The 23,415-nt window shown below is 45.6% G+C and overlaps 20 non-coding genes across 20 annotated transcripts; 4 read left to right on the top strand and 16 right to left on the bottom strand.

Annotated features, from left to right (window-relative positions):
- Positions 1-68: 68 nt before the first annotated feature.
- On the bottom strand, positions 69-140 carry Trnag-ucc (transfer RNA glycine (anticodon UCC)). The gene has a single exon. It is a non-coding gene; the product is annotated as a tRNA-Gly (tRNA).
- A 1,231-nt stretch (positions 141-1,371) lies between these two features.
- On the bottom strand, positions 1,372-1,443 carry Trnag-ucc (transfer RNA glycine (anticodon UCC)). The gene has a single exon. It is a non-coding gene; the product is annotated as a tRNA-Gly (tRNA).
- A 1,231-nt stretch (positions 1,444-2,674) lies between these two features.
- Positions 2,675-2,746, bottom strand: Trnag-ucc (transfer RNA glycine (anticodon UCC)). Its single transcript has one exon. It is a non-coding gene; the product is annotated as a tRNA-Gly (tRNA).
- A 1,231-nt stretch (positions 2,747-3,977) lies between these two features.
- Trnag-ucc (transfer RNA glycine (anticodon UCC)) lies at positions 3,978-4,049 on the bottom strand. The gene has a single exon. It is a non-coding gene; the product is annotated as a tRNA-Gly (tRNA).
- Positions 4,050-5,280: 1,231 nt separating this feature from the next.
- Trnag-ucc (transfer RNA glycine (anticodon UCC)) lies at positions 5,281-5,352 on the bottom strand. Its single transcript has one exon. It is a non-coding gene; the product is annotated as a tRNA-Gly (tRNA).
- Positions 5,353-7,886: 2,534 nt separating this feature from the next.
- Positions 7,887-7,958, bottom strand: Trnag-ucc (transfer RNA glycine (anticodon UCC)). The gene has a single exon. It is a non-coding gene; the product is annotated as a tRNA-Gly (tRNA).
- A 1,215-nt stretch (positions 7,959-9,173) lies between these two features.
- Positions 9,174-9,245, bottom strand: Trnag-ucc (transfer RNA glycine (anticodon UCC)). Its single transcript has one exon. It is a non-coding gene; the product is annotated as a tRNA-Gly (tRNA).
- A 1,231-nt stretch (positions 9,246-10,476) lies between these two features.
- Positions 10,477-10,548, bottom strand: Trnag-ucc (transfer RNA glycine (anticodon UCC)). Its single transcript has one exon. It is a non-coding gene; the product is annotated as a tRNA-Gly (tRNA).
- Positions 10,549-11,763: 1,215 nt separating this feature from the next.
- Trnag-ucc (transfer RNA glycine (anticodon UCC)) lies at positions 11,764-11,835 on the bottom strand. Its single transcript has one exon. It is a non-coding gene; the product is annotated as a tRNA-Gly (tRNA).
- Positions 11,836-13,066: 1,231 nt separating this feature from the next.
- Positions 13,067-13,138, bottom strand: Trnag-ucc (transfer RNA glycine (anticodon UCC)). The gene has a single exon. It is a non-coding gene; the product is annotated as a tRNA-Gly (tRNA).
- Positions 13,139-14,317: 1,179 nt separating this feature from the next.
- On the bottom strand, positions 14,318-14,389 carry Trnag-ucc (transfer RNA glycine (anticodon UCC)). The gene has a single exon. It is a non-coding gene; the product is annotated as a tRNA-Gly (tRNA).
- A 2,533-nt stretch (positions 14,390-16,922) lies between these two features.
- Trnag-ucc (transfer RNA glycine (anticodon UCC)) lies at positions 16,923-16,994 on the bottom strand. Its single transcript has one exon. It is a non-coding gene; the product is annotated as a tRNA-Gly (tRNA).
- Positions 16,995-18,225: 1,231 nt separating this feature from the next.
- Trnag-ucc (transfer RNA glycine (anticodon UCC)) lies at positions 18,226-18,297 on the bottom strand. The gene has a single exon. It is a non-coding gene; the product is annotated as a tRNA-Gly (tRNA).
- Positions 18,298-18,463: 166 nt separating this feature from the next.
- Positions 18,464-18,535, top strand: Trnam-cau (transfer RNA methionine (anticodon CAU)). The gene has a single exon. It is a non-coding gene; the product is annotated as a tRNA-Met (tRNA).
- Positions 18,536-19,528: 993 nt separating this feature from the next.
- Trnag-ucc (transfer RNA glycine (anticodon UCC)) lies at positions 19,529-19,600 on the bottom strand. The gene has a single exon. It is a non-coding gene; the product is annotated as a tRNA-Gly (tRNA).
- Positions 19,601-19,766: 166 nt separating this feature from the next.
- On the top strand, positions 19,767-19,838 carry Trnam-cau (transfer RNA methionine (anticodon CAU)). The gene has a single exon. It is a non-coding gene; the product is annotated as a tRNA-Met (tRNA).
- A 993-nt stretch (positions 19,839-20,831) lies between these two features.
- On the bottom strand, positions 20,832-20,903 carry Trnag-ucc (transfer RNA glycine (anticodon UCC)). The gene has a single exon. It is a non-coding gene; the product is annotated as a tRNA-Gly (tRNA).
- Positions 20,904-21,069: 166 nt separating this feature from the next.
- On the top strand, positions 21,070-21,141 carry Trnam-cau (transfer RNA methionine (anticodon CAU)). The gene has a single exon. It is a non-coding gene; the product is annotated as a tRNA-Met (tRNA).
- A 993-nt stretch (positions 21,142-22,134) lies between these two features.
- Trnag-ucc (transfer RNA glycine (anticodon UCC)) lies at positions 22,135-22,206 on the bottom strand. Its single transcript has one exon. It is a non-coding gene; the product is annotated as a tRNA-Gly (tRNA).
- Positions 22,207-22,372: 166 nt separating this feature from the next.
- Positions 22,373-22,444, top strand: Trnam-cau (transfer RNA methionine (anticodon CAU)). Its single transcript has one exon. It is a non-coding gene; the product is annotated as a tRNA-Met (tRNA).
- The last annotated feature ends 971 nt before the right edge of the window (positions 22,445-23,415 follow it).

The raw sequence follows: 23,415 nt of genomic DNA, 5'->3' as shown, positions 1-23,415 counted from the left end.
TGCCGCAACGATGGCGGGTCACCATTCTCCAGTTTATTGAGCAACTGTCCGTGTGATAAAAGACTTGGTGCGTCGGCCGGGAATCTAACCCGGATCGACTGCTTGGAAGGCAACCATGCTGACCATTACACCACCGACGCAATCTTATAGGATGTGAGATCCAGCCAAGAGGTTTATTTGAACCCTCCTAGTAGTATCTGGCGTTTCTTGTTTGGCACTTTTTGGCCAAACACGGGCTTGTTTTGATCAGATGCAATTGTGCCGGTAGTGATTGTGTTGTGTATAGCTCAGATCCTTTCTTTTAACAGCAGAGTGGCGCAGTGGAAGCGTGCTGGGCCCATAACCCAGAGGTCCGTGGATCGAAACCACGCTCTGCTAACACTTGTTTTGTCTCTAGTGTGCTATGTAACACTCAATTCTCGCAACCATGCCTTGTCACAAATCTCCAGTATACTCAACAACGGTCTGTGTGGTAATTGGATTTGTCCAATGTCAGCCCCAAAAAGAGACATTTCAAAAGCCAGGAGTGATGAAACGTTGTCCGTGTTTGTTCCAGCTTACTCATACACCTGCACTACCCTCAACCACAGAGCATTTTTGTCGATATTTAGACAAATCGGATATGTGGGGAAAATATAGCACATAAAAGTTTTAAAACTGCTCAATCAAGTTCCATGCCAATGCAAACCACATCGCAGATGTACCCACCAAATATTTTAGGGATGGTGCAAAGTCTGGGCACACAATGACACATTACGTGTTTTGGCACAAGTGTCAGTACAGGCCACGCACCTCCATTATTTTCCCTCAGCGACAATGTTAACATTTAGCGCTGAAGCTCAGTCCCAAAAACTTCGTGGCCAATAAGCTTTGGTGCATGCCTAGCCCAGTCTGTGAGAAAGAAGCCATAAAAATCTTGACCCAGGTTAACGGTGAAAATCCTGGACCTTTCTATGCCGGCAGCATAGGTGTGCATAGCAACGTCAAGGAGACGTCACTCGCAGCCTCATCACCACCTGTCTCCTTGTGTCTTCTCGCCCAGAATTTCAAACTTTCATCATTAAAACTCATACCCGTTCACAGCTTAGACAATTTCCATCATTTTGATACCTGTAGAAGAAAATCTGCAGACTGGCAGCAAATAAAAAAGGCTTTACAGCCTAAATTACAGGGAATTACATTCGTCCCTCCCGAAAAACGTAAGTTGTGTTGGGGGTGTGTGTTCATAAGCCAGAGGTCCGTGGATGGAAACGACGCTTTTTTCACGCTTGTTTTGTCTCTACTGTGCTGTGTAAAATTCCACCGCCGCAACGATGGCGGGTCACCATTCTCCAGTTTATTGAGCAACTGTCCGTGTGATAAAATACTTGGTGCGTCGGCCGGGAATCGAACCCGGATCGACTGCTTGGAAGGCAACCATGCTGACCATTACACCACCGACGCAATCTTATAGGATGTGAGATCCAGCCAAGAGGTTTATTTGAACCCTCCTGGTAGTATCTGGCGTTTCTTGTTTGGCACTTTTTGGCCAAAGACGGGCTTGTTTTGATCAGATGCAATTGTGCCGGTAGTGATTGTGTTGTGTATAGCTCAGATAATTTCTTTTAACAGCAGAGTGGCGCAGTGGAAGCGTGCTGGGCCCATAACCCAGAGGTCCGTGGATCGAAACCACGCTCTGCTAACACTTGTTTTGTCTCTAGTGTGCTATGTAACACTCAATTCTCGCAACCATGCCTTGTCACAAATCTCCAGTATACTCAACAACGGTCTGTGTGGTAATTGGATTTGTCCAATGTCAGCCCCAAAAAGAGACATTTCAAAAGCCAGGAGTGATGAAACGTTGTCCGTGTTTGTTCCAGCTTACTCATACACCCGTACTACCCTCAACCACAGAGCATTTTTGTCGATATTTAGACAAATCGGATATGTGGGGAAAATATAGCACATAAAAGTTTTATAACTGCTCAATCAAGTTCCATGCCAATGCAAACCACATCGCAGATGTACCCACCAAATATTTTAGGGATGGTGCAAAGTCTGGGCACACAATGACACATTACGTGTTTTGGCACAAGTGTCAGTACAGGCCACGCACCTCCATTATTTTCCCTCAGCGACAATGTTAACATTTAGCGCTGAAGCTCAGTCCCAAAAACTTCGTGGCCAATAAGCTTTGGTGCATGCCTAGCCCAGTCTGTGAGAAAGAAGCCATAAAAATCTTGACCCAGGTTAACGGTGAAAATCCTGGACCTTTCTATGCCGGCAGCATAGGTGTGCCTAGCAACGTCAAGGAGACGTCACTCGCAGCCTCATCACCACCTGTCTCCTTGTGTCTTCTCGCCCAGAATTTCAAACTTTCATCATTAAAACTCATACCCGTTCACAGCTTAGACAATTTCCATCATTTTGATACCTGTAGAAGAAAATCTGCAGACTGGCAGCAAATAAAAAAGGCTTTACAGCCTAAATTACAGGGAATTACATTCGTCCCTCCCGAAAAACGTAAGTTGTGTTGGGGGTGTGTGTTCATAAGCCAGAGGTCCGTGGATGGAAACGACGCTTTTTTCACGCTTGTTTTGTCTCTACTGTGCTGTGTAAAATTCCACTGCCGCAACGATGGCGGGTCACCATTCTCCAGTTTATTGAGCAACTGTCCGTGTGATAAAATACTTGGTGCGTCGGCCGGGAATCGAACCCGGATCGACTGCTTGGAAGGCAACCATGCTGACCATTACACCACCGACGCAATCTTATAGGATGTGAGATCCAGCCAAGAGGTTTATTTGAACCCTCCTGGTAGTATCTGGCGTTTCTTGTTTGGCACTTTTTGGCCAAAGACGGGCTTGTTTTGATCAGATGCAATTGTGCCGGTAGTGATTGTGTTGTGTATAGCTCAGATAATTTCTTTTAACAGCAGAGTGGCGCAGTGGAAGCGTGCTGGGCCCATAACCCAGAGGTCCGTGGATCGAAACCACGCTCTGCTAACACTTGTTTTGTCTCTAGTGTGCTATGTAACACTCAATTCTCGCAACCATGCCTTGTCACAAATCTCCAGTATACTCAACAACGGTCTGTGTGGTAATTGGATTTGTCCAATGTCAGCCCCAAAAAGAGACATTTCAAAAGCCAGGAGTGATGAAACGTTGTCCGTGTTTGTTCCAGCTTACTCATACACCCGTACTACCCTCAACCACAGAGCATTTTTGTCGATATTTAGACAAATCGGATATGTGGGGAAAATATAGCACATAAAAGTTTTATAACTGCTCAATCAAGTTCCATGCCAATGCAAACCACATCGCAGATGTACCCACCAAATATTTTACGGATGGTGCAAAGTCTGAGCACACAATGACACATTACGTGTTTTGGCACAAGTGTCACTACAGGCCACACACCTCCATTATTTTCCCTCAGCGACAATGTTAACATTCAGCGCTGAAGCTCAGTCCCAAAAATTTCGTGGCCAATAAGCTTTGGTGCATGCCTAGCCCAGTCTGTGAGAAAGAAGCCATAAAAATCTTGACCCAGGTTAACGGTGAAAATCCTGGACCTTTCTATGCCGGCAGCATAGGTGTGCCTAGCAACGTCAAGGAGACGTCACTCGCAGCCTCATCACCACCTGTCTCCTTGTGTCTTCTCGCCCAGAATTTCAAACTTTCATCATTAAAACTCATACCCGTTCACAGCTTAGACAATTTCCATCATTTTGATACCTGTAGAAGAAAATCTGCAGACTGGCAGCAAATAAAAAAGGCTTTACAGCCTAAATTACAGGGAATTACATTCGTCCCTCCCGAAAAACGTAAGTTGTGTTGGGGGTGTGTGTTCATAAGCCAGAGGTCCGTGGATGGAAACAACGCTTTTTTCACGCTTGTTTTGTCTCTACTGTGCTGTGTAAAATTCCACTGCCGCAACGATGGCGGGTCACCATTCTCCAGTTTATTGAGCAACTGTCCGTGTGATAAAATACTTGGTGCGTCGGCCGGGAATCGAACCCGGATCGACTGCTTGGAAGGCAACCATGCTGACCATTACACCACCGACGCAATCTTATAGGATGTGAGATCCAGCCAAGAGGTTTATTTGAACCCTCCTGGTAGTATCTGGCGTTTCTTGTTTGGCACTTTTTGGCCAAAGACGGGCTTGTTTTGATCAGATGCAATTGTGCCGGTAGTGATTGTGTTGTGTATAGCTCAGATAATTTCTTTTAACAGCAGAGTGGCGCAGTGGAAGCGTGCTGGGCCCATAACCCAGAGGTCCGTGGATCGAAACCACGCTCTGCTAATTCTTGTTTTGTCTCTAGTGTGCTATGTAACACTCAATTCTCGCAACCATGCCTTGTCACAAATCTCCAGTATACTCAACAACGGTCTGTGTGGTAATTGGATTTGTCCAATGTCAGCCCCAAAAAGAGACATTTCAAAAGCCAGGAGTGATGAAACGTTGTCCGTGTTTGTTCCAGCTTACTCATACACCCGTACTACCCTCAACCACAGAGCATTTTTGTCGATATTTAGACAAATCGGATATGTGGGGAAAATATAGCACATAAAAGTTTTATAACTGCTCAATCAAGTTCCATGCCAATGCAAACCACATCGCAGATGTACCCACCAAATATTTTAGGGATGGTGCAAAGTCTGAGCACACAATGACACATTACGTGTTTTGGCACAAGTGTCACTACAGGCCACGCACCTCCATTATTTTCCCTCAGCGACAATGTTAACATTTAGCGCTGAAGTTCAGTCCCAAAAACTTCGTGGCCAATAAGCTTTGGTGCATGCCTAGCCCAGTCTGTGAGAAAGAAGCCATAAAAATCTTGACCCAGGTTAACGGTGAAAATCCTGGACCTTTCTATGCCGGCAGCATAGGTGTGCCTAGCAACGTCAAGGAGGCGTCACTCGCAGCCTCATCACCACCTGTCTCCTTGTGTCTTCTCGCCCAGAATTTCAAACTTTCATCATTAAAACTCATACCCGCTCACAGCTTAGACAATTTCCATCATTTTGATACCTGTAGAAGAAAATCTGCAGACTGGCAGCAAATAAAAAAGACTTTACAGCCTAAATTACAGGGAATTACATTCGTCCCTCCCGAAAAACGTAAGTTGTGTTGGGGGTGTGTGTTCATAAGCCAGAGGTCCGTGGATGGAAACGACGCCTTTCTCACGCTTGTTTTGTCTCTACTGTGCTGTGTAAAATTCCACTGCCGCAACGATGGCGGGTCACCATTCTCCAGTTTATTGAGCAACTGTCCGTGTGATAAAAGACTTGGTGCGTCGGCCGGGAATCTAACCCGGATCGACTGCTTGGAAGGCAACCATGCTGACCATTACACCACCGACGCAATCTTATAGGATGTGAGATCCAGCCAAGAGGTTTATTTGAACCCTCCTAGTAGTATCTGGCGTTTCTTGTTTGGCACTTTTTGGCCAAACACGGGCTTGTTTTGATCAGATGCAATTGTGCCGGTAGTGATTGTGTTGTGTATAGCGCAGACCCTTTCGTTTAACAGCAGAGTGGCGCAGTGGAAGCGTGCTGGGCCCATAACCCAGAGGTCCGTGGATCGAAACCACGCTCTGCTAACACTTGTTTTGTCTCTAGTGTGCTATGTAACACTCAATTCTCGCAACCTTGCCTTGTCACAAATCTCCAGTATACTCAACAACGGTCTGTGTGGTAATTGGATTTGTCCAATGTCAGCCCCAAAAAGAGACATTTCAAAAGCCAGAAGTGATAAAACGTTGTCCGTGTTTGTTCCAGCTTACTCATACTCCCGTACTACCCTAAACCACAGAGCATTTTTGTCGATATTTAGACAAATCGGATATATGGGGAAAATATAGCACATAAAAGTTTTAAAACTGCTCAATCAAGTTCCATGCCAATGCAAACCACATCGCAGATGTACCCACCAAATATTTTAGGGATGGTGCAAAGTCTGAGCACACAATGACACATTACGTGTTTTGGCACAAGTGTCACTACAGGCCACGCACCTCCATTATTTTCCCTCAGCGACAATGTTAACATTTAGCGCTGAAGCTCAGTCCCAAAAACTTCGTGGCCAATAAGCTTTGGTGCATGCCTAGCCCAGTCTGTGAGAAAGAAGCCATAAAAATCTTGACCCAGGTTAACGGTGAAAATCCTGGACCTTTCTATGCCGGCAGCATAGGTGTGCCTAGCAACGTCAAGGAGACGTCACTCGCAGCCTCATCACCACCTGTCTCCTTGTGTCTTCTCGCCCAGAATTTCAAACTTTCATCATTAAAACTCATACCCGCTCACAGCTTAGACAATTTCCATCATTTTGATACCTGTAGAAGAAAATCTGCAGACTGGCAGCAAATAAAAAAGACTTTACAGCCTAAATTACAGGGAATTACATTCGTCCCTCCCGAAAAACGTAAGTTGTGTTGGGGGTGTGTGTTCATAAGCCAGAGGTCCGTGGATGGAAACGACGCTTTTTTCACGCTTGTTTTGTCTCTACTGTGCTGTGTAAAATTCCACCGCCGCAACGATGGCGGGTCACCATTCTCCAGTTTATTGAGCAACTGTCCGTGTGATAAAGGACTTGGTGCGATGGCCGGGAATCGAACCCGGATCGACTGCTTGGAAGGCAACCATGCTGACCATTACACCACCGACGCAATCTTATAGGATGTGAGATCCAGCCAAGAGGTTTATTTGAACCCTCCTAGCAGTATCTGGCGTTTCTTGTTTGGCACTTTTTGGCCAAACACGGGCTTGTTTTGATCAGATGCAATTGTGCCGGTAGTGATTGTGTTGTGTATAGCGCAGACCCTTTCGTTTAACAGCAGAGTGGCGCAGTGGAAGCGTGCTGGGCCCATAACCCAGAGGTCCGTGGATCGAAACCACGGTCTGCTAACACTTGTTTTGTCTCTAGTGTGCTATGTAACACTCAATTCTCGCAATCATGCCTTGTCACAAATCCCCAGTATACTCAACAACGGTCTGTGTGGTAATTGGATTTGTCCAATGTCAGCCCCAAAAAGAGACATTTCAAAAGCCATGAGTGATGAAACGTTGTCCGTGTTTGTTCCAGCTTACTCATACCCCCGTACTAGCATCAACCACAGAGCATTTTTGTCGATATTTAGACAAATCGGATATGTGGGGAAAATATAGCACATAAAAGTTTTAAAACTGCTCAATCAAGTTCCATGCCAATGCAAACCACATCGCAGATGTACCCACCAAATATTTTAGGGATGGTGCAAAGTCTGAGCACACAATGACACATTACGTGTTTTGGCACAAGTGTCACTACAGGCCAAGCACCTCCATTATTTTCCCTCAGCGACAATGTTAACATTTAGCGCTGAAGCTCAGTCCCAAAAACTTCGTGGCCAATAAGCTTTGGTGCATGCCTAGCCCAGTCTGTGAGAAAGAAGCCATAAAAATCTTGACCCAGGTTAACGGTGAAAATCCTGGACCTTTCTATGCCGGCAGCATAGGTGTGCCTAGCAACGTCAAGGAGACGTCACTCGCAGCCTCATCACCACCTGTCTCCTTGTGCCTTCTCGCCCAGAATTTCAAACTTTCATCATTAAAACTCATACCCGCTCACAGCTTAGACAATTTCCATCATTTTGATACCTGTAGAAGAAAATCTGCAGACTGGCAGCAAATAAAAAAGACTTTACAGCCTAAATTACAGGGAATTACATTCGTCCCTCCCGAAAAACGTAAGTTGTGTTGGGGGTGTGTGTTCATAAGCCAGAGGTCCGTGGATGGAAACGACGCTTTTCTCACGCTTGTTTTGTCTCTACTGTGCTGTGTAAAATTCCACCGCCGCAACGATGGCGGGTCACCATTCTCCAGTTTATTGAGCAACTGTCCGTGTGATGAAAGACTTGGTGCGTCGGCCGGGAATCGAACCCGGATCGACTGCTTGGAAGGCAACCATGCTGACCATTACACCACCGACGCAATCTTATAGGATGTGAGATCCAGCCAAGAGGTTTATTTGAACCCTCCTAGTAGTATGTGGCGTTTCTTGTTTGGCACTTTTTGGCCAAAGACGGGCTTGTTTTGATCAGATGCAATTGTGCCGGTAGTGATTGTGTTGTGTATAGCGCAGACCCGTTCGTTTAACAGCAGAGTGGCGCAGTGGAAGCGTGCTGGGCCCATAAACCAGAGGTCCAATGATCGAAACCACGCTCTGCTAACACTTGTTTTGTCTCTAGTGTGCTATGTAACACTCAATTCTCGCAACCATGCCTTGTCACAAATCCCCAGTATACTCAACAACGGTCTGTGTGGTAATTGGATTTGTCCAATGTCAGCCCCAAAAAGAGACATTTCAAAAGCCAGGAGTGATGAAACGTTGTCCGTGTTTGTTCCAGCTTACTCATACACCCGTACTACCCTCAACCACAGAGCATTTTTGTCGATATTTAGACAAATCGGATATGTGGGGAAAATATAGCACATAAAAGTTTTATAACTGCTCAATCAAGTTCCATGTCAATGCAAACCACATCGCAGATGTACCCACCAAATATTTTACGGATGGTGCAAAGTCTGGGCACACAATGACACATTTCGTGTTTTGGCACAAGTGTCACTACAGGCCAAGCACCTCCATTATTTTCCCTCAGCGACAATGTTAACATTTAGCGCTGAAGCTCAGTCCCAAAAACTTCGTGGCCAATAAGCTTTGGTGCATGCCTAGCCCAGTCTGTGAGAAAGAAGCCATAAAAATCTTGACCCAGGTTAACGTTGAAAATCCTGGACCTTTCTATGCCGGCAGCATAGGTGTGCCTAGCAACGTCAAGGAGGCGTCACTCGCAGCCTCATCACCACCTGTCTCCTTGTGCCTTCTCGCCCAGAATTTCAAACTTTCATCATTAAAACTCATACCCGCTCACAGCTTAGACAATTTCCATCATTTTGATAAATGTAGAAGAAAATCTGCAGACTGGCAGCAAATAAAAAAGACTTTACAGCCTAAATTACAGGGAATTACATTCGTCCCTCCCGAAAAACGTAAGTTGTGTTGGGGGTGTGTGTTCATAAGCCAGAGGTCCGTGGATGGAAACGACGCTTTTCTTACGCTTGTTTTGTTTCTACTGTGCTGTGTAAAATTCCACTGCCGCAACGATGGCGGGTCACCATTCTCCAGTTTATTGAGCAACTGTCCGGTGCGTCGGCCGGGAATCGAACCCGGATCGACTGCTTGGAAGGCAACCATGCTGACCATTACACCACCGACGCAATCTTATAGGATGTGAGATCCAGCCAAGAGGTTTATTTGAACCCTCCTAGTAGTATCTGGCGTTTCTTGTTTGGCACTTTTTGGCCAAAGACGGGCTTGTTTTGATCAGATGCAATTGTGCCGGTAGTGATTGTGTTGTGTAAAGCTCAGATCCTTTCGTTTAACAGCAGAGTGGCGCAGTGGAAGCGTGCTGGGCCCATAACCCAGAGGTCCGTGGATCGAAACCACGCTCTGCTAACACTTGTTTTGTCTCTAGTGTGCTATGTAACACTCAATTCTCGCAACCATGCCTTGTCACAAATCTCCAGTATACTCAACAACGGTCTGTGTGGTAATTGGATTTGTCCAATGTCAGCCCCATAAAGAGACATTTCAAAAGCCAGGAGTGATGAAACGTTGTCCGTGTTTGTTCCAGCTTACTCATACACCCGTACTACCCTCAACCACAGAGCATTTTTGTCGATATTTAGACAAATCGGATATGTGGGGAAAATATAGCACATAAAAGTTTTATAACTGCTCAATCAAGTTCCATGTCAATGCAAACCACATCGCAGATGTACCCACCAAATATTTTAGGGATGGTGCAAAGTCTGAGCACACAATGACACATTACGTGTTTTGGCACAAGTGTCACTACAGGCCACACACCTCCATTATTTTCCCTCAGCGACAATGTTAACATTTTGCGCTGAAGCTCAGTCCCAAAAATTTCGTGGCCAATAAGCTTTGGTGCATGCCTAGCCCAGTCTGTGAGAAAGAAGCCATAAAAATCTTGACCCAGGTTAACGGTGAAAATCCTGGACCTTTCTATGCCGGCAGCATAGGTGTGCCTAGCAACGTCAAGGAGACGTCACTCGCAGCCTCATCACCACCTGTCTCCTTGTGTCTTCTCGCCCAGAATTTCAAACTTTCATCATTAAAACTCATACCCGCTCACAGCTTAGACAATTTCCATCATTTTGATAAATGTAGAAGAAAATCTGCAGACTGGCAGCAAATAAAAAAGACTTTACAGCCTAAATTACAGGGAATTACATTCGTCCCTCCCGAAAAACGTAAGTTGTGTTGGGGGTGTGTGTTCATAAGCCAGAGGTCCGTGGATGGAAACGACGCTTTTCTCACGCTTGTTTTGTCTCTACTGTGCTGTGTAAAATTCCACCGCCGCAACGATGGCGGGTCACCATTCTCCAGTTTATTGAGCAACTGTCCGTGTGATGAAAGACTTGGTGCGTCGGCCGGGAATCGAACCCGGATCGACTGCTTGGAAGGCAACCATGCTGACCATTACACCACCGACGCAATCTTATAGGATGTGAGATCCAGCCAAGAGGTTTATTTGAACCCTCCTAGTAGTATCTGGCGTTTCTTGTTTGGCACTTTTTGGCCAAAGACGGGCTTGTTTTGATCAGATGCAATTGTGCCGGTAGTGATTGTGTTGTGTATAGCGCAGACCCGTTCGTTTAACAGCAGAGTGGCGCAGTGGAAGCGTGCTGGGCCCATAAACCAGAGGTCCAATGATCGAAACCACGCTCTGCTAACACTTGTTTTGTCTCTAGTGTGCTATGTAACACTCAATTCTCGCAACCATGCCTTGTCACAAATCCCCAGTATACTCAACAACGGTCTGTGTGGTAATTGGATTTGTCCAATGTCAGCCCCAAAAAGAGACATTTCAAAAGCCAGGAGTGATGAAACGTTGTCCGTGTTTGTTCCAGCTTACTCATACACCCGTACTACCCTCAACCACAGAGCATTTTTGTCGATATTTAGACAAATCGGATATGTGGGGAAAATATAGCACATAAAAGTTTTATAACTGCTCAATCAAGTTCCATGTCAATGCAAACCACATCGCAGATGTACCCACCAAATATTTTACGGATGGTGCAAAGTCTGGGCACACAATGACACATTTCGTGTTTTGGCACAAGTGTCACTACAGGCCAAGCACCTCCATTATTTTCCCTCAGCGACAATGTTAACATTTAGCGCTGAAGCTCAGTCCCAAAAACTTCGTGGCCAATAAGCTTTGGTGCATGCCTAGCCCAGTCTGTGAGAAAGAAGCCATAAAAATCTTGACCCAGGTTAACGTTGAAAATCCTGGACCTTTCTATGCCGGCAGCATAGGTGTGCCTAGCAACGTCAAGGAGGCGTCACTCGCAGCCTCATCACCACCTGTCTCCTTGTGCCTTCTCGCCCAGAATTTCAAACTTTCATCATTAAAACTCATACCCGCTCACAGCTTAGACAATTTCCATCATTTTGATAAATGTAGAAGAAAATCTGCAGACTGGCAGCAAATAAAAAAGACTTTACAGCCTAAATTACAGGGAATTACATTCGTCCCTCCCGAAAAACGTAAGTTGTGTTGGGGGTGTGTGTTCATAAGCCAGAGGTCCGTGGATGGAAACGACGCTTTTCTTACGCTTGTTTTGTTTCTACTGTGCTGTGTAAAATTCCACTGCCGCAACGATGGCGGGTCACCATTCTCCAGTTTATTGAGCAACTGTCCGGTGCGTCGGCCGGGAATCGAACCCGGATCGACTGCTTGGAAGGCAACCATGCTGACCATTACACCACCGACGCAATCTTATAGGATGTGAGATCCAGCCAAGAGGTTTATTTGAACCCTCCTAGTAGTATCTGGCGTTTCTTGTTTGGCACTTTTTGGCCAAAGACGGGCTTGTTTTGATCAGATGCAATTGTGCCGGTAGTGATTGTGTTGTGTAAAGCTCAGATCCTTTCGTTTAACAGCAGAGTGGCGCAGTGGAAGCGTGCTGGGCCCATAACCCAGAGGTCCGTGGATCGAAACCACGCTCTGCTAACACTTGTTTTGTCTCTAGTGTGCTATGTAACACTCAATTCTCGCAACCATGCCTTGTCACAAATCTCCAGTATACTCAACAACGGTCTGTGTGGTAATTGGATTTGTCCAATGTCAGCCCCATAAAGAGACATTTCAAAAGCCAGGAGTGATGAAACGTTGTCCGTGTTTGTTCCAGCTTACTCATACACCCGTACTACCCTCAACCACAGAGCATTTTTGTCGATATTTAGACAAATCGGATATGTGGGGAAAATATAGCACATAAAAGTTTTATAACTGCTCAATCAAGTTCCATGTCAATGCAAACCACATCGCAGATGTACCCACCAAATATTTTACGGATGGTGCAAAGTCTGAGCACACAATGACACATTACGTGTTTTGGCACAAGTGTCACTACAGGCCACACACCTCCATTATTTTCCCTCAGCGACAATGTTAACATTTTGCGCTGAAGCTCAGTCCCAAAAATTTCGTGGCCAATAAGCTTTGGTGCATGCCTAGCCCAGTCTGTGAGAAAGAAGCCATAAAAATCTTGACCCAGGTTAACGGTGAAAATCCTGGACCTTTCTATGCCGGCAGCATAGGTGTGCCTAGCAACGTCAAGGAGACGTCACTCGCAGCCTCATCACCACCTGTCTCCTTGTGTCTTCTCGCCCAGAATTTCAAACTTTCATCATTAAAACTCATACCCGCTCACAGCTTAGACAATTTCCATCATTTTGATAAATGTAGAAGAAAATCTGCAGACTGGCAGCAAATAAAAAAGACTTTACAGCCTAAATTACAGGGAATTACATTCGTCCCTCCCGAAAAACGTAAGTTGTGTTGGGGGTGTGTGTTCATAAGCCAGAGGTCCGTGGATGGAAACGACGCTTTTCTTACGCTTGTTTTGTCTCTACTGTGCTGTGTAAAATTCCACTGCCGCAACGATGGCGGGTCACCATTCTCCAGTTTATTGAGCAACTGTCCGTGTGATAAAAGACTTGGTGCGTCGGCCGGGAATCGAACCCGGATCGACTGCTTGGAAGGCAACCATGCTGACCATTACACCACCGACGCAATCTTTTAGGATGTGAGATCCAGCCAAGAGGTTTATTTGAACCCTCCTAGTAGTATCTGGCGTTTCTTGTTTGGCACTTTTTGGCCAAACACGGGCTTGTTTTGATCAGATGCAATTGTACCGGTAGTGATTGTGTTGTGTATAGCGCAGACTCTTTCGTTTAACAGCAGAGTGGCGCAGTGGAAGCGTGCTGGGCCCATAACCCAGAGGTCTGTGGATCGAAACCACGCTCTGCTAACACTTGTTTTGTCTCTAATGTGCTATGTAACACTCAATTCTCGCAACCATGCCTTGTCACAAATCTCCAGTATACTCAACAACGGTCTGTGTGGTAATTGGATTTGTCCAATGTCAGCCCCAAAAAGAGACATTTCAAAAGCCAGGAGTGATGAAACGTTGTCCGTGTTTGTTCCAGCTTACTCATACTCCCGTACTAGCATCAACCACAGAGCATTTTTGTCGATATTTAGACAAATCGGATATGTGGGGAAAATATAGCACATAAAAGTTTTAAAACTGCTCAATCAAGTTCCATGCCAATGCAAACCACATCGCAGATGTACCCACCAAATATACAAGTGTCACTACAGGCCACGCACCTCCATTATTTTCCCTCAGCGACAATGTTAACATTTAGCGCTGAAGCTCAGTCCCAAAAATTTCGTGGCCAATAAGCTTTGGTGCATGCCTAGCCCAGTCTGTGAGAAAGAAGCCATAAAAATCTTGACCCAGGTTAACGGTGAAAATCCTGGACCTTTCTATGCCGGCAGCATAGGTGTGCCTAGCAACGTCAAGGAGGCGTCACTCGCAGCCTCATCACCACCTGTCTCCTTGTGTCTTCTCGCCCAGAATTTCAAACTTTCATCATTAAAACTCATACCCGCTCACAGCTTAGACAATTTCCATCATTTTGATAAATGTAGAAGAAAATCTGCAGACTGGCAGCAAATAAAAATGACTTTACAGCCTAAATTACAGGGAATTACATTCGTCCCTCCCGAAAAACGTAAGTTGTGTTGAGGGTGTGTGTTCATAAGCCAGAGGTCCGTGGATGGAAACGACGCTTTTTTCACGCTTGTTTTGTCTCTACTGTGCTGTGTAAAATTCCACTGCCGCAACGATGGCGGGTCACCATTCTCCAGTTTATTGAGCAACTGTCCGTGTGATAAAAGACTTGGTGCGTCGGCCGGGAATCGAACCCGGATCGACTGCTTGGAAGGCAACCATGCTGACCATTACACCACCGACGCAATCTTATAGGATGTGAGATCCAGCCAAGAGGTTTATTTGAACCCTCCTAGTAGTATCTGGCGTTTCTTGTTTGGCAATTTTTGGCCAAAGACGGGCTTGTTTTGATCAGATGCAATTGTGCCGGTAGTGATTGTGTTGTGTATAGCGCAGACCCTTTTGTTTAGCAGCAGAGTGGCGCAGTGGAAGCGTGCTGCGCCCATAACCCAGATGTCCGTGGATCGAAACCACGCTCTGCTAACACTTGTTTTGTCTCTATTGTGCTATGTAACACTCAATTCTCGCAACCATGCCTTGTCACAAATCTCCAGTATACTCAACAACGGTCTGTGTGGTAATTGGATTTGGCCAATGTCAGCCCCAAAAAGAGACATTTCAAAAGCCAGGAGTGATGAAACGTTGTCCGTGTTTGTTCCAGCTTACTCATACTCCCGTACTAGCATCAACCACAGAGCATTTTTGTCGATATTTAGACAAATCGGATATGTGGGGAAAATATAGCACATAAAAGTTTTAAAACTGCTCAATCAAGTTCCATGCCAATGCAAACCACATCGCAGATGTACCCACCAAATATTTTAGGGATGGTGCAAAGTCTGGGCACACAATGACACATTACGTGTTTTGGCACAAGTGTCAGTACAGGCCACGCACCTCCATTATTTTCCCTCAGCGACAATGTTAACATTTAGCGCTGAAGCTCAGTCCCAAAAACTTCGTGGCCAATAAGCTTTGGTGCATGCCTAGCCCAGTCTGTGAGAAAGAAGCCATAAAAATCTTGACCCAGGTTAACGGTGAAAATCCTGGACCTTTCTATGCCGGCAGCATAGGTGTGCCTAGCAACGTCAAGGAGACGTCACTCGCAGCCTCATCACCACCTGTCTCCTTGTGTCTTCTCGCCCAGAATTTCAAACTTTCATCATTAAAACTCATACCCGCTCACAGCTTAGACAATTTCCATCATTTTGATACCTGTAGAAGAAAATCTGCAGACTGGCAGCAAATAAAAAAGACTTTACAGCCTAAATTACAGGGAATTACATTCGTCCCTCCCGAAAAACGTAAGTTGTGTTGGGGGTGTGTGTTCATAAGCCAGAGGTCCGTGGATGGAAACGACGCCTTTCTCACGCTTGTTTTGTCTCTACTGTGCTGTGTAAAATTCCACTGCCGCAACGATGGCGGGTCACCATTCTCCAGTTTATTGAGCAACTGTCCGTGTGATAAAAGACTTGGTGCGACGGCGGGAATCGAACCCGGATCGACTGCTTGGAAGGCAACCATGCTGACCATCACACCACCGACGCAATCTTATAGGATGTGAGATCCAGCCAAGAGGTTTATTTGAACCCTCCTAGTAGTATCTGGCGTTTCTTGTTTGGCACTTTTTGGCCAAAGACGGGCTTGTTTTGATCAGATGCAATTGTGCCGGTAGTGATTGTGTTGTGTATAGCGCAGACCCTTTTGTTTAACAGCAGAGTGGCGCAGTGGAAGCGTGCTGGGCCCATAAACCAGAGGTCCGTGGATCGAAACCACGCTCTGCTAACACTTGTTTTGTCTCTAGTGTGCTATGTAACACTCAATTCTCGCAACCATGCCTTGTCACAAATCTCCAGTATACTCAACAACGGTCTGTGTGGTAATTGGATTTGGCCAATGTTAGCCCGAAAAGGAGACATTTCAAAAGCCAGGAGTGATGAAACGTTGTCCGTGTTTGTTCCAGCTTACTCATACACCCGTACTACCCTCAACCACAGAGCATTTTTGTCGATATTTAGACAAATCGGATATGTGGGGAAAATATAGCACATAAAAGTTTTAAAACTGCTCAATCAAGTTCCATGTCAATGCAAACCACATCGCAGATGTACCCACCAAATATTTTACGGATGGTGCAAAGTCTGGGCACACAATGACACATTACGTGTTTTGGCACAAGTGTCAGTACAGGCCACACACCTCCATTATTTTCCCTCAGCGACAATGTTAACATTTTGCGCTGAAGCTCAGTCCCAAAAATTTCGTGGCCAATAAGCTTTGGTGCATGCCTAGCCCAGTCTGTGAGAAAGAAGCCATAAAAATCTTGACCCAGGTTAACGGTGAAAATCCTGGACTTTTCTATGCCGGCAGCATAGGTGTGCCTAGCAACGTCAAGGAGACGTCACTCGCAGCCTCATCACCACCTGTCTCCTTGTGTCTTCTCGCCCAGAATTTCAAACTTTCATCATTAAAACTCATACCCGTTCACAGCTTAGACAATTTCCATCATTTTGATACCTGTAGAAGAAAATCTGCAGACTGGCAGCAAATAAAAAAGGCTTTACAGCCTAAATTACAGGGAATTACATTCGTCCCTCCCGAAAAACGTAAGTTGTGTTGGGGGTGTGTGTTCATAAGCCAGAGGTCCGTGGATGGAAACGACGCTTTTTTCACGCTTGTTTTGTCTCTACTGTGCTGTGTAAAATTCCACCGCCGCAACGATGGCGGGTCACCATTCTCCAGTTTATTGAGCAACTGTCCGTGTGATAAAATACTTGGTGCGTCGGCCGGGAATCGAACCCGGATCGACTGCTTGGAAGGCAACCATGCTGACCATTACACCACCGACGCAATCTTATAGGATGTGAGATCCAGCCAAGAGGTTTATTTGAACCCTCCTAGTAGTATCTGGCGTTTCTTGTTTGGCACTTTTTGGCCAAAGACGGGCTTGTTTTGATCAGATGCAATTGTGCCGGTAGTGATTGTGTTGTGTATAGCTCAGATCCTTTCTTTTAACAGCAGAGTGGCGCAGTGGAAGCGTGCTGGGCCCATAACCCAGAGGTCCGTGGATCGAAACCACGCTCTGCTAACACTTGTTTTGTCTCTAGTGTGCTATGTAACACTCAATTCTCGCAACCATGCCTTGTCACAAATCTCCAGTATACTCAACAACGGTCTGTGTGGTAATTGGATTTGTCCAATGTCAGCCCCAAAAAGAGACATTTCAAAAGCCAGGAGTGATGAAACGTTGTCCGTGTTTGTTCCAGCTTACTCATACACCCGTACTACCCTCAACCACAGAGCATTTTTGTCGATATTTAGACAAATCGGATATGTGGGGAAAATATAGCACATAAAAGTTTTAAAACTGCTCAATCAAGTTCCATGCCAATGCAAACCACATCGCAGATGTACCCACCAAATATTTTACGGATGGTGCAAAGTCTGGGCACACAATGACACATTACGTGTTTTGGCACAAGTGTCAGTACAGGCCACGCACCTCCATTATTTTCCCTCAGCGACAATGTTAACATTTAGCGCTGAAGCTCAGTCCCAAAAACTTCGTGGCCAATAAGCTTTGGTGCATGCCTAGCCCAGTCTGTGAGAAAGAAGCCATAAAAATCTTGACCCAGGTTAACGGTGAAAATCCTGGACCTTTCTATGCCGGCAGCATAGGTGTGCCTAGCAACGTCAAGGAGGCGTCACTCGCAGCCTCATCACCACCTGTCTCCTTGTGTCTTCTCGCCCAGAATTTCAAACTTTCATCATTAAAACTCATACCCGCTCACAGCTTAGACAATTTCCATCATTTTGATACCTGTAGAAGAAAATCTGCAGACTGGCAGCAAATAAAAAAGACTTTACAGCCTAAATTACAGGGAATTACATTCGTCCCTCCCGAAAAACGTAAGTTGTGTTGGGGGTGTGTGTTCATAAGCCAGAGGTCCGTGGATGGAAACGACGCCTTTCTCACGCTTGTTTTGTCTCTACTGTGCTGTGTAAAATTCCACTGCCGCAACGATGGCGGGTCACCATTCTCCAGTTTTTTGAGCAACTGTCCGTGTGATAAAAGACTTGGTGCGTCGGCCGGGAATCTAACCCGGATCGACTGCTTGGAAGGCAACCATGCTGACCATTACACCACCGACGCAATCTTATAGGATGTGAGATCCAGCCAAGAGGTTTATTTGAACCCTCCTAGTAGTATCTGGCGTTTCTTGTTTGGCACTTTTTGGCCAAACACGGGCTTGTTTTGATCAGATGCAATTGTGCCGGTAGTGATTGTGTTGTGTATAGCTCAGATCCTTTCTTTTAACAGCAGAGTGGCGCAGTGGAAGCGTGCTGGGCCCATAACCCAGAGGTCCGTGGATCGAAACCACGCTCTGCTAACACTTGTTTTGTCTCTAGTGTGCTATGTAACACTCAATTCTCGCAACCATGCCTTGTCACAAATCTCCAGTATACTCAACAACGGTCTGTGTGGTAATTGGATTTGTCCAATGTCAGCCCCAAAAAGAGACATTTCAAAAGCCAGGAGTGATGAAACGTTGTCCGTGTTTGTTCCAGCTTACTCATACACCTGCACTACCCTCAACCACAGAGCATTTTTGTCGATATTTAGACAAATCGGATATGTGGGGAAAATATAGCACATAAAAGTTTTAAAACTGCTCAATCAAGTTCCATGCCAATGCAAACCACATCGCAGATGTACCCACCAAATATTTTAGGGATGGTGCAAAGTCTGGGCACACAATGACACATTACGTGTTTTGGCACAAGTGTCAGTACAGGCCACGCACCTCCATTATTTTCCCTCAGCGACAATGTTAACATTTAGCGCTGAAGCTCAGTCCCAAAAACTTCGTGGCCAATAAGCTTTGGTGCATGCCTAGCCCAGTCTGTGAGAAAGAAGCCATAAAAATCTTGACCCAGGTTAACGGTGAAAATCCTGGACCTTTCTATGCCGGCAGCATAGGTGTGCATAGCAACGTCAAGGAGACGTCACTCGCAGCCTCATCACCACCTGTCTCCTTGTGTCTTCTCGCCCAGAATTTCAAACTTTCATCATTAAAACTCATACCCGTTCACAGCTTAGACAATTTCCATCATTTTGATACCTGTAGAAGAAAATCTGCAGACTGGCAGCAAATAAAAAAGGCTTTACAGCCTAAATTACAGGGAATTACATTCGTCCCTCCCGAAAAACGTAAGTTGTGTTGGGGGTGTGTGTTCATAAGCCAGAGGTCCGTGGATGGAAACGACGCTTTTTTCACGCTTGTTTTGTCTCTACTGTGCTGTGTAAAATTCCACCGCCGCAACGATGGCGGGTCACCATTCTCCAGTTTATTGAGCAACTGTCCGTGTGATAAAATACTTGGTGCGTCGGCCGGGAATCGAACCCGGATCGACTGCTTGGAAGGCAACCATGCTGACCATTACACCACCGACGCAATCTTATAGGATGTGAGATCCAGCCAAGAGGTTTATTTGAACCCTCCTGGTAGTATCTGGCGTTTCTTGTTTGGCACTTTTTGGCCAAAGACGGGCTTGTTTTGATCAGATGCAATTGTGCCGGTAGTGATTGTGTTGTGTATAGCTCAGATAATTTCTTTTAACAGCAGAGTGGCGCAGTGGAAGCGTGCTGGGCCCATAACCCAGAGGTCCGTGGATCGAAACCACGCTCTGCTAACACTTGTTTTGTCTCTAGTGTGCTATGTAACACTCAATTCTCGCAACCATGCCTTGTCACAAATCTCCAGTATACTCAACAACGGTCTGTGTGGTAATTGGATTTGTCCAATGTCAGCCCCAAAAAGAGACATTTCAAAAGCCAGGAGTGATGAAACGTTGTCCGTGTTTGTTCCAGCTTACTCATACACCCGTACTACCCTCAACCACAGAGCATTTTTGTCGATATTTAGACAAATCGGATATGTGGGGAAAATATAGCACATAAAAGTTTTATAACTGCTCAATCAAGTTCCATGCCAATGCAAACCACATCGCAGATGTACCCACCAAATATTTTAGGGATGGTGCAAAGTCTGGGCACACAATGACACATTACGTGTTTTGGCACAAGTGTCAGTACAGGCCACGCACCTCCATTATTTTCCCTCAGCGACAATGTTAACATTTAGCGCTGAAGCTCAGTCCCAAAAACTTCGTGGCCAATAAGCTTTGGTGCATGCCTAGCCCAGTCTGTGAGAAAGAAGCCATAAAAATCTTGACCCAGGTTAACGGTGAAAATCCTGGACCTTTCTATGCCGGCAGCATAGGTGTGCCTAGCAACGTCAAGGAGACGTCACTCGCAGCCTCATCACCACCTGTCTCCTTGTGTCTTCTCGCCCAGAATTTCAAACTTTCATCATTAAAACTCATACCCGTTCACAGCTTAGACAATTTCCATCATTTTGATACCTGTAGAAGAAAATCTGCAGACTGGCAGCAAATAAAAAAGGCTTTACAGCCTAAATTACAGGGAATTACATTCGTCCCTCCCGAAAAACGTAAGTTGTGTTGGGGGTGTGTGTTCATAAGCCAGAGGTCCGTGGATGGAAACGACGCTTTTTTCACGCTTGTTTTGTCTCTACTGTGCTGTGTAAAATTCCACTGCCGCAACGATGGCGGGTCACCATTCTCCAGTTTATTGAGCAACTGTCCGTGTGATAAAATACTTGGTGCGTCGGCCGGGAATCGAACCCGGATCGACTGCTTGGAAGGCAACCATGCTGACCATTACACCACCGACGCAATCTTATAGGATGTGAGATCCAGCCAAGAGGTTTATTTGAACCCTCCTGGTAGTATCTGGCGTTTCTTGTTTGGCACTTTTTGGCCAAAGACGGGCTTGTTTTGATCAGATGCAATTGTGCCGGTAGTGATTGTGTTGTGTATAGCTCAGATAATTTCTTTTAACAGCAGAGTGGCGCAGTGGAAGCGTGCTGGGCCCATAACCCAGAGGTCCGTGGATCGAAACCACGCTCTGCTAACACTTGTTTTGTCTCTAGTGTGCTATGTAACACTCAATTCTCGCAACCATGCCTTGTCACAAATCTCCAGTATACTCAACAACGGTCTGTGTGGTAATTGGATTTGTCCAATGTCAGCCCCAAAAAGAGACATTTCAAAAGCCAGGAGTGATGAAACGTTGTCCGTGTTTGTTCCAGCTTACTCATACACCCGTACTACCCTCAACCACAGAGCATTTTTGTCGATATTTAGACAAATCGGATATGTGGGGAAAATATAGCACATAAAAGTTTTATAACTGCTCAATCAAGTTCCATGCCAATGCAAACCACATCGCAGATGTACCCACCAAATATTTTACGGATGGTGCAAAGTCTGAGCACACAATGACACATTACGTGTTTTGGCACAAGTGTCACTACAGGCCACACACCTCCATTATTTTCCCTCAGCGACAATGTTAACATTCAGCGCTGAAGCTCAGTCCCAAAAATTTCGTGGCCAATAAGCTTTGGTGCATGCCTAGCCCAGTCTGTGAGAAAGAAGCCATAAAAATCTTGACCCAGGTTAACGGTGAAAATCCTGGACCTTTCTATGCCGGCAGCATAGGTGTGCCTAGCAACGTCAAGGAGACGTCACTCGCAGCCTCATCACCACCTGTCTCCTTGTGTCTTCTCGCCCAGAATTTCAAACTTTCATCATTAAAACTCATACCCGTTCACAGCTTAGACAATTTCCATCATTTTGATACCTGTAGAAGAAAATCTGCAGACTGGCAGCAAATAAAAAAGGCTTTACAGCCTAAATTACAGGGAATTACATTCGTCCCTCCCGAAAAACGTAAGTTGTGTTGGGGGTGTGTGTTCATAAGCCAGAGGTCCGTGGATGGAAACAACGCTTTTTTCACGCTTGTTTTGTCTCTACTGTGCTGTGTAAAATTCCACTGCCGCAACGATGGCGGGTCACCATTCTCCAGTTTATTGAGCAACTGTCCGTGTGATAAAATACTTGGTGCGTCGGCCGGGAATCGAACCCGGATCGACTGCTTGGAAGGCAACCATGCTGACCATTACACCACCGACGCAATCTTATAGGATGTGAGATCCAGCCAAGAGGTTTATTTGAACCCTCCTGGTAGTATCTGGCGTTTCTTGTTTGGCACTTTTTGGCCAAAGACGGGCTTGTTTTGATCAGATGCAATTGTGCCGGTAGTGATTGTGTTGTGTATAGCTCAGATAATTTCTTTTAACAGCAGAGTGGCGCAGTGGAAGCGTGCTGGGCCCATAACCCAGAGGTCCGTGGATCGAAACCACGCTCTGCTAATTCTTGTTTTGTCTCTAGTGTGCTATGTAACACTCAATTCTCGCAACCATGCCTTGTCACAAATCTCCAGTATACTCAACAACGGTCTGTGTGGTAATTGGATTTGTCCAATGTCAGCCCCAAAAAGAGACATTTCAAAAGCCAGGAGTGATGAAACGTTGTCCGTGTTTGTTCCAGCTTACTCATACACCCGTACTACCCTCAACCACAGAGCATTTTTGTCGATATTTAGACAAATCGGATATGTGGGGAAAATATAGCACATAAAAGTTTTATAACTGCTCAATCAAGTTCCATGCCAATGCAAACCACATCGCAGATGTACCCACCAAATATTTTAGGGATGGTGCAAAGTCTGAGCACACAATGACACATTACGTGTTTTGGCACAAGTGTCACTACAGGCCACGCACCTCCATTATTTTCCCTCAGCGACAATGTTAACATTTAGCGCTGAAGTTCAGTCCCAAAAACTTCGTGGCCAATAAGCTTTGGTGCATGCCTAGCCCAGTCTGTGAGAAAGAAGCCATAAAAATCTTGACCCAGGTTAACGGTGAAAATCCTGGACCTTTCTATGCCGGCAGCATAGGTGTGCCTAGCAACGTCAAGGAGGCGTCACTCGCAGCCTCATCACCACCTGTCTCCTTGTGTCTTCTCGCCCAGAATTTCAAACTTTCATCATTAAAACTCATACCCGCTCACAGCTTAGACAATTTCCATCATTTTGATACCTGTAGAAGAAAATCTGCAGACTGGCAGCAAATAAAAAAGACTTTACAGCCTAAATTACAGGGAATTACATTCGTCCCTCCCGAAAAACGTAAGTTGTGTTGGGGGTGTGTGTTCATAAGCCAGAGGTCCGTGGATGGAAACGACGCCTTTCTCACGCTTGTTTTGTCTCTACTGTGCTGTGTAAAATTCCACTGCCGCAACGATGGCGGGTCACCATTCTCCAGTTTATTGAGCAACT

The sequence above is a fragment of the Liolophura sinensis genome, chromosome 7 (assembly GCF_032854445.1).
Source record: "Liolophura sinensis isolate JHLJ2023 chromosome 7, CUHK_Ljap_v2, whole genome shotgun sequence".
In the NCBI taxonomy this organism is placed as follows: Eukaryota; Metazoa; Mollusca; class Polyplacophora; order Chitonida; family Chitonidae; genus Liolophura; species Liolophura sinensis.
The sequence above is the reverse complement of the archived record's forward strand: the minus strand, read 5'-3'. Positions and strand labels throughout refer to the sequence as shown.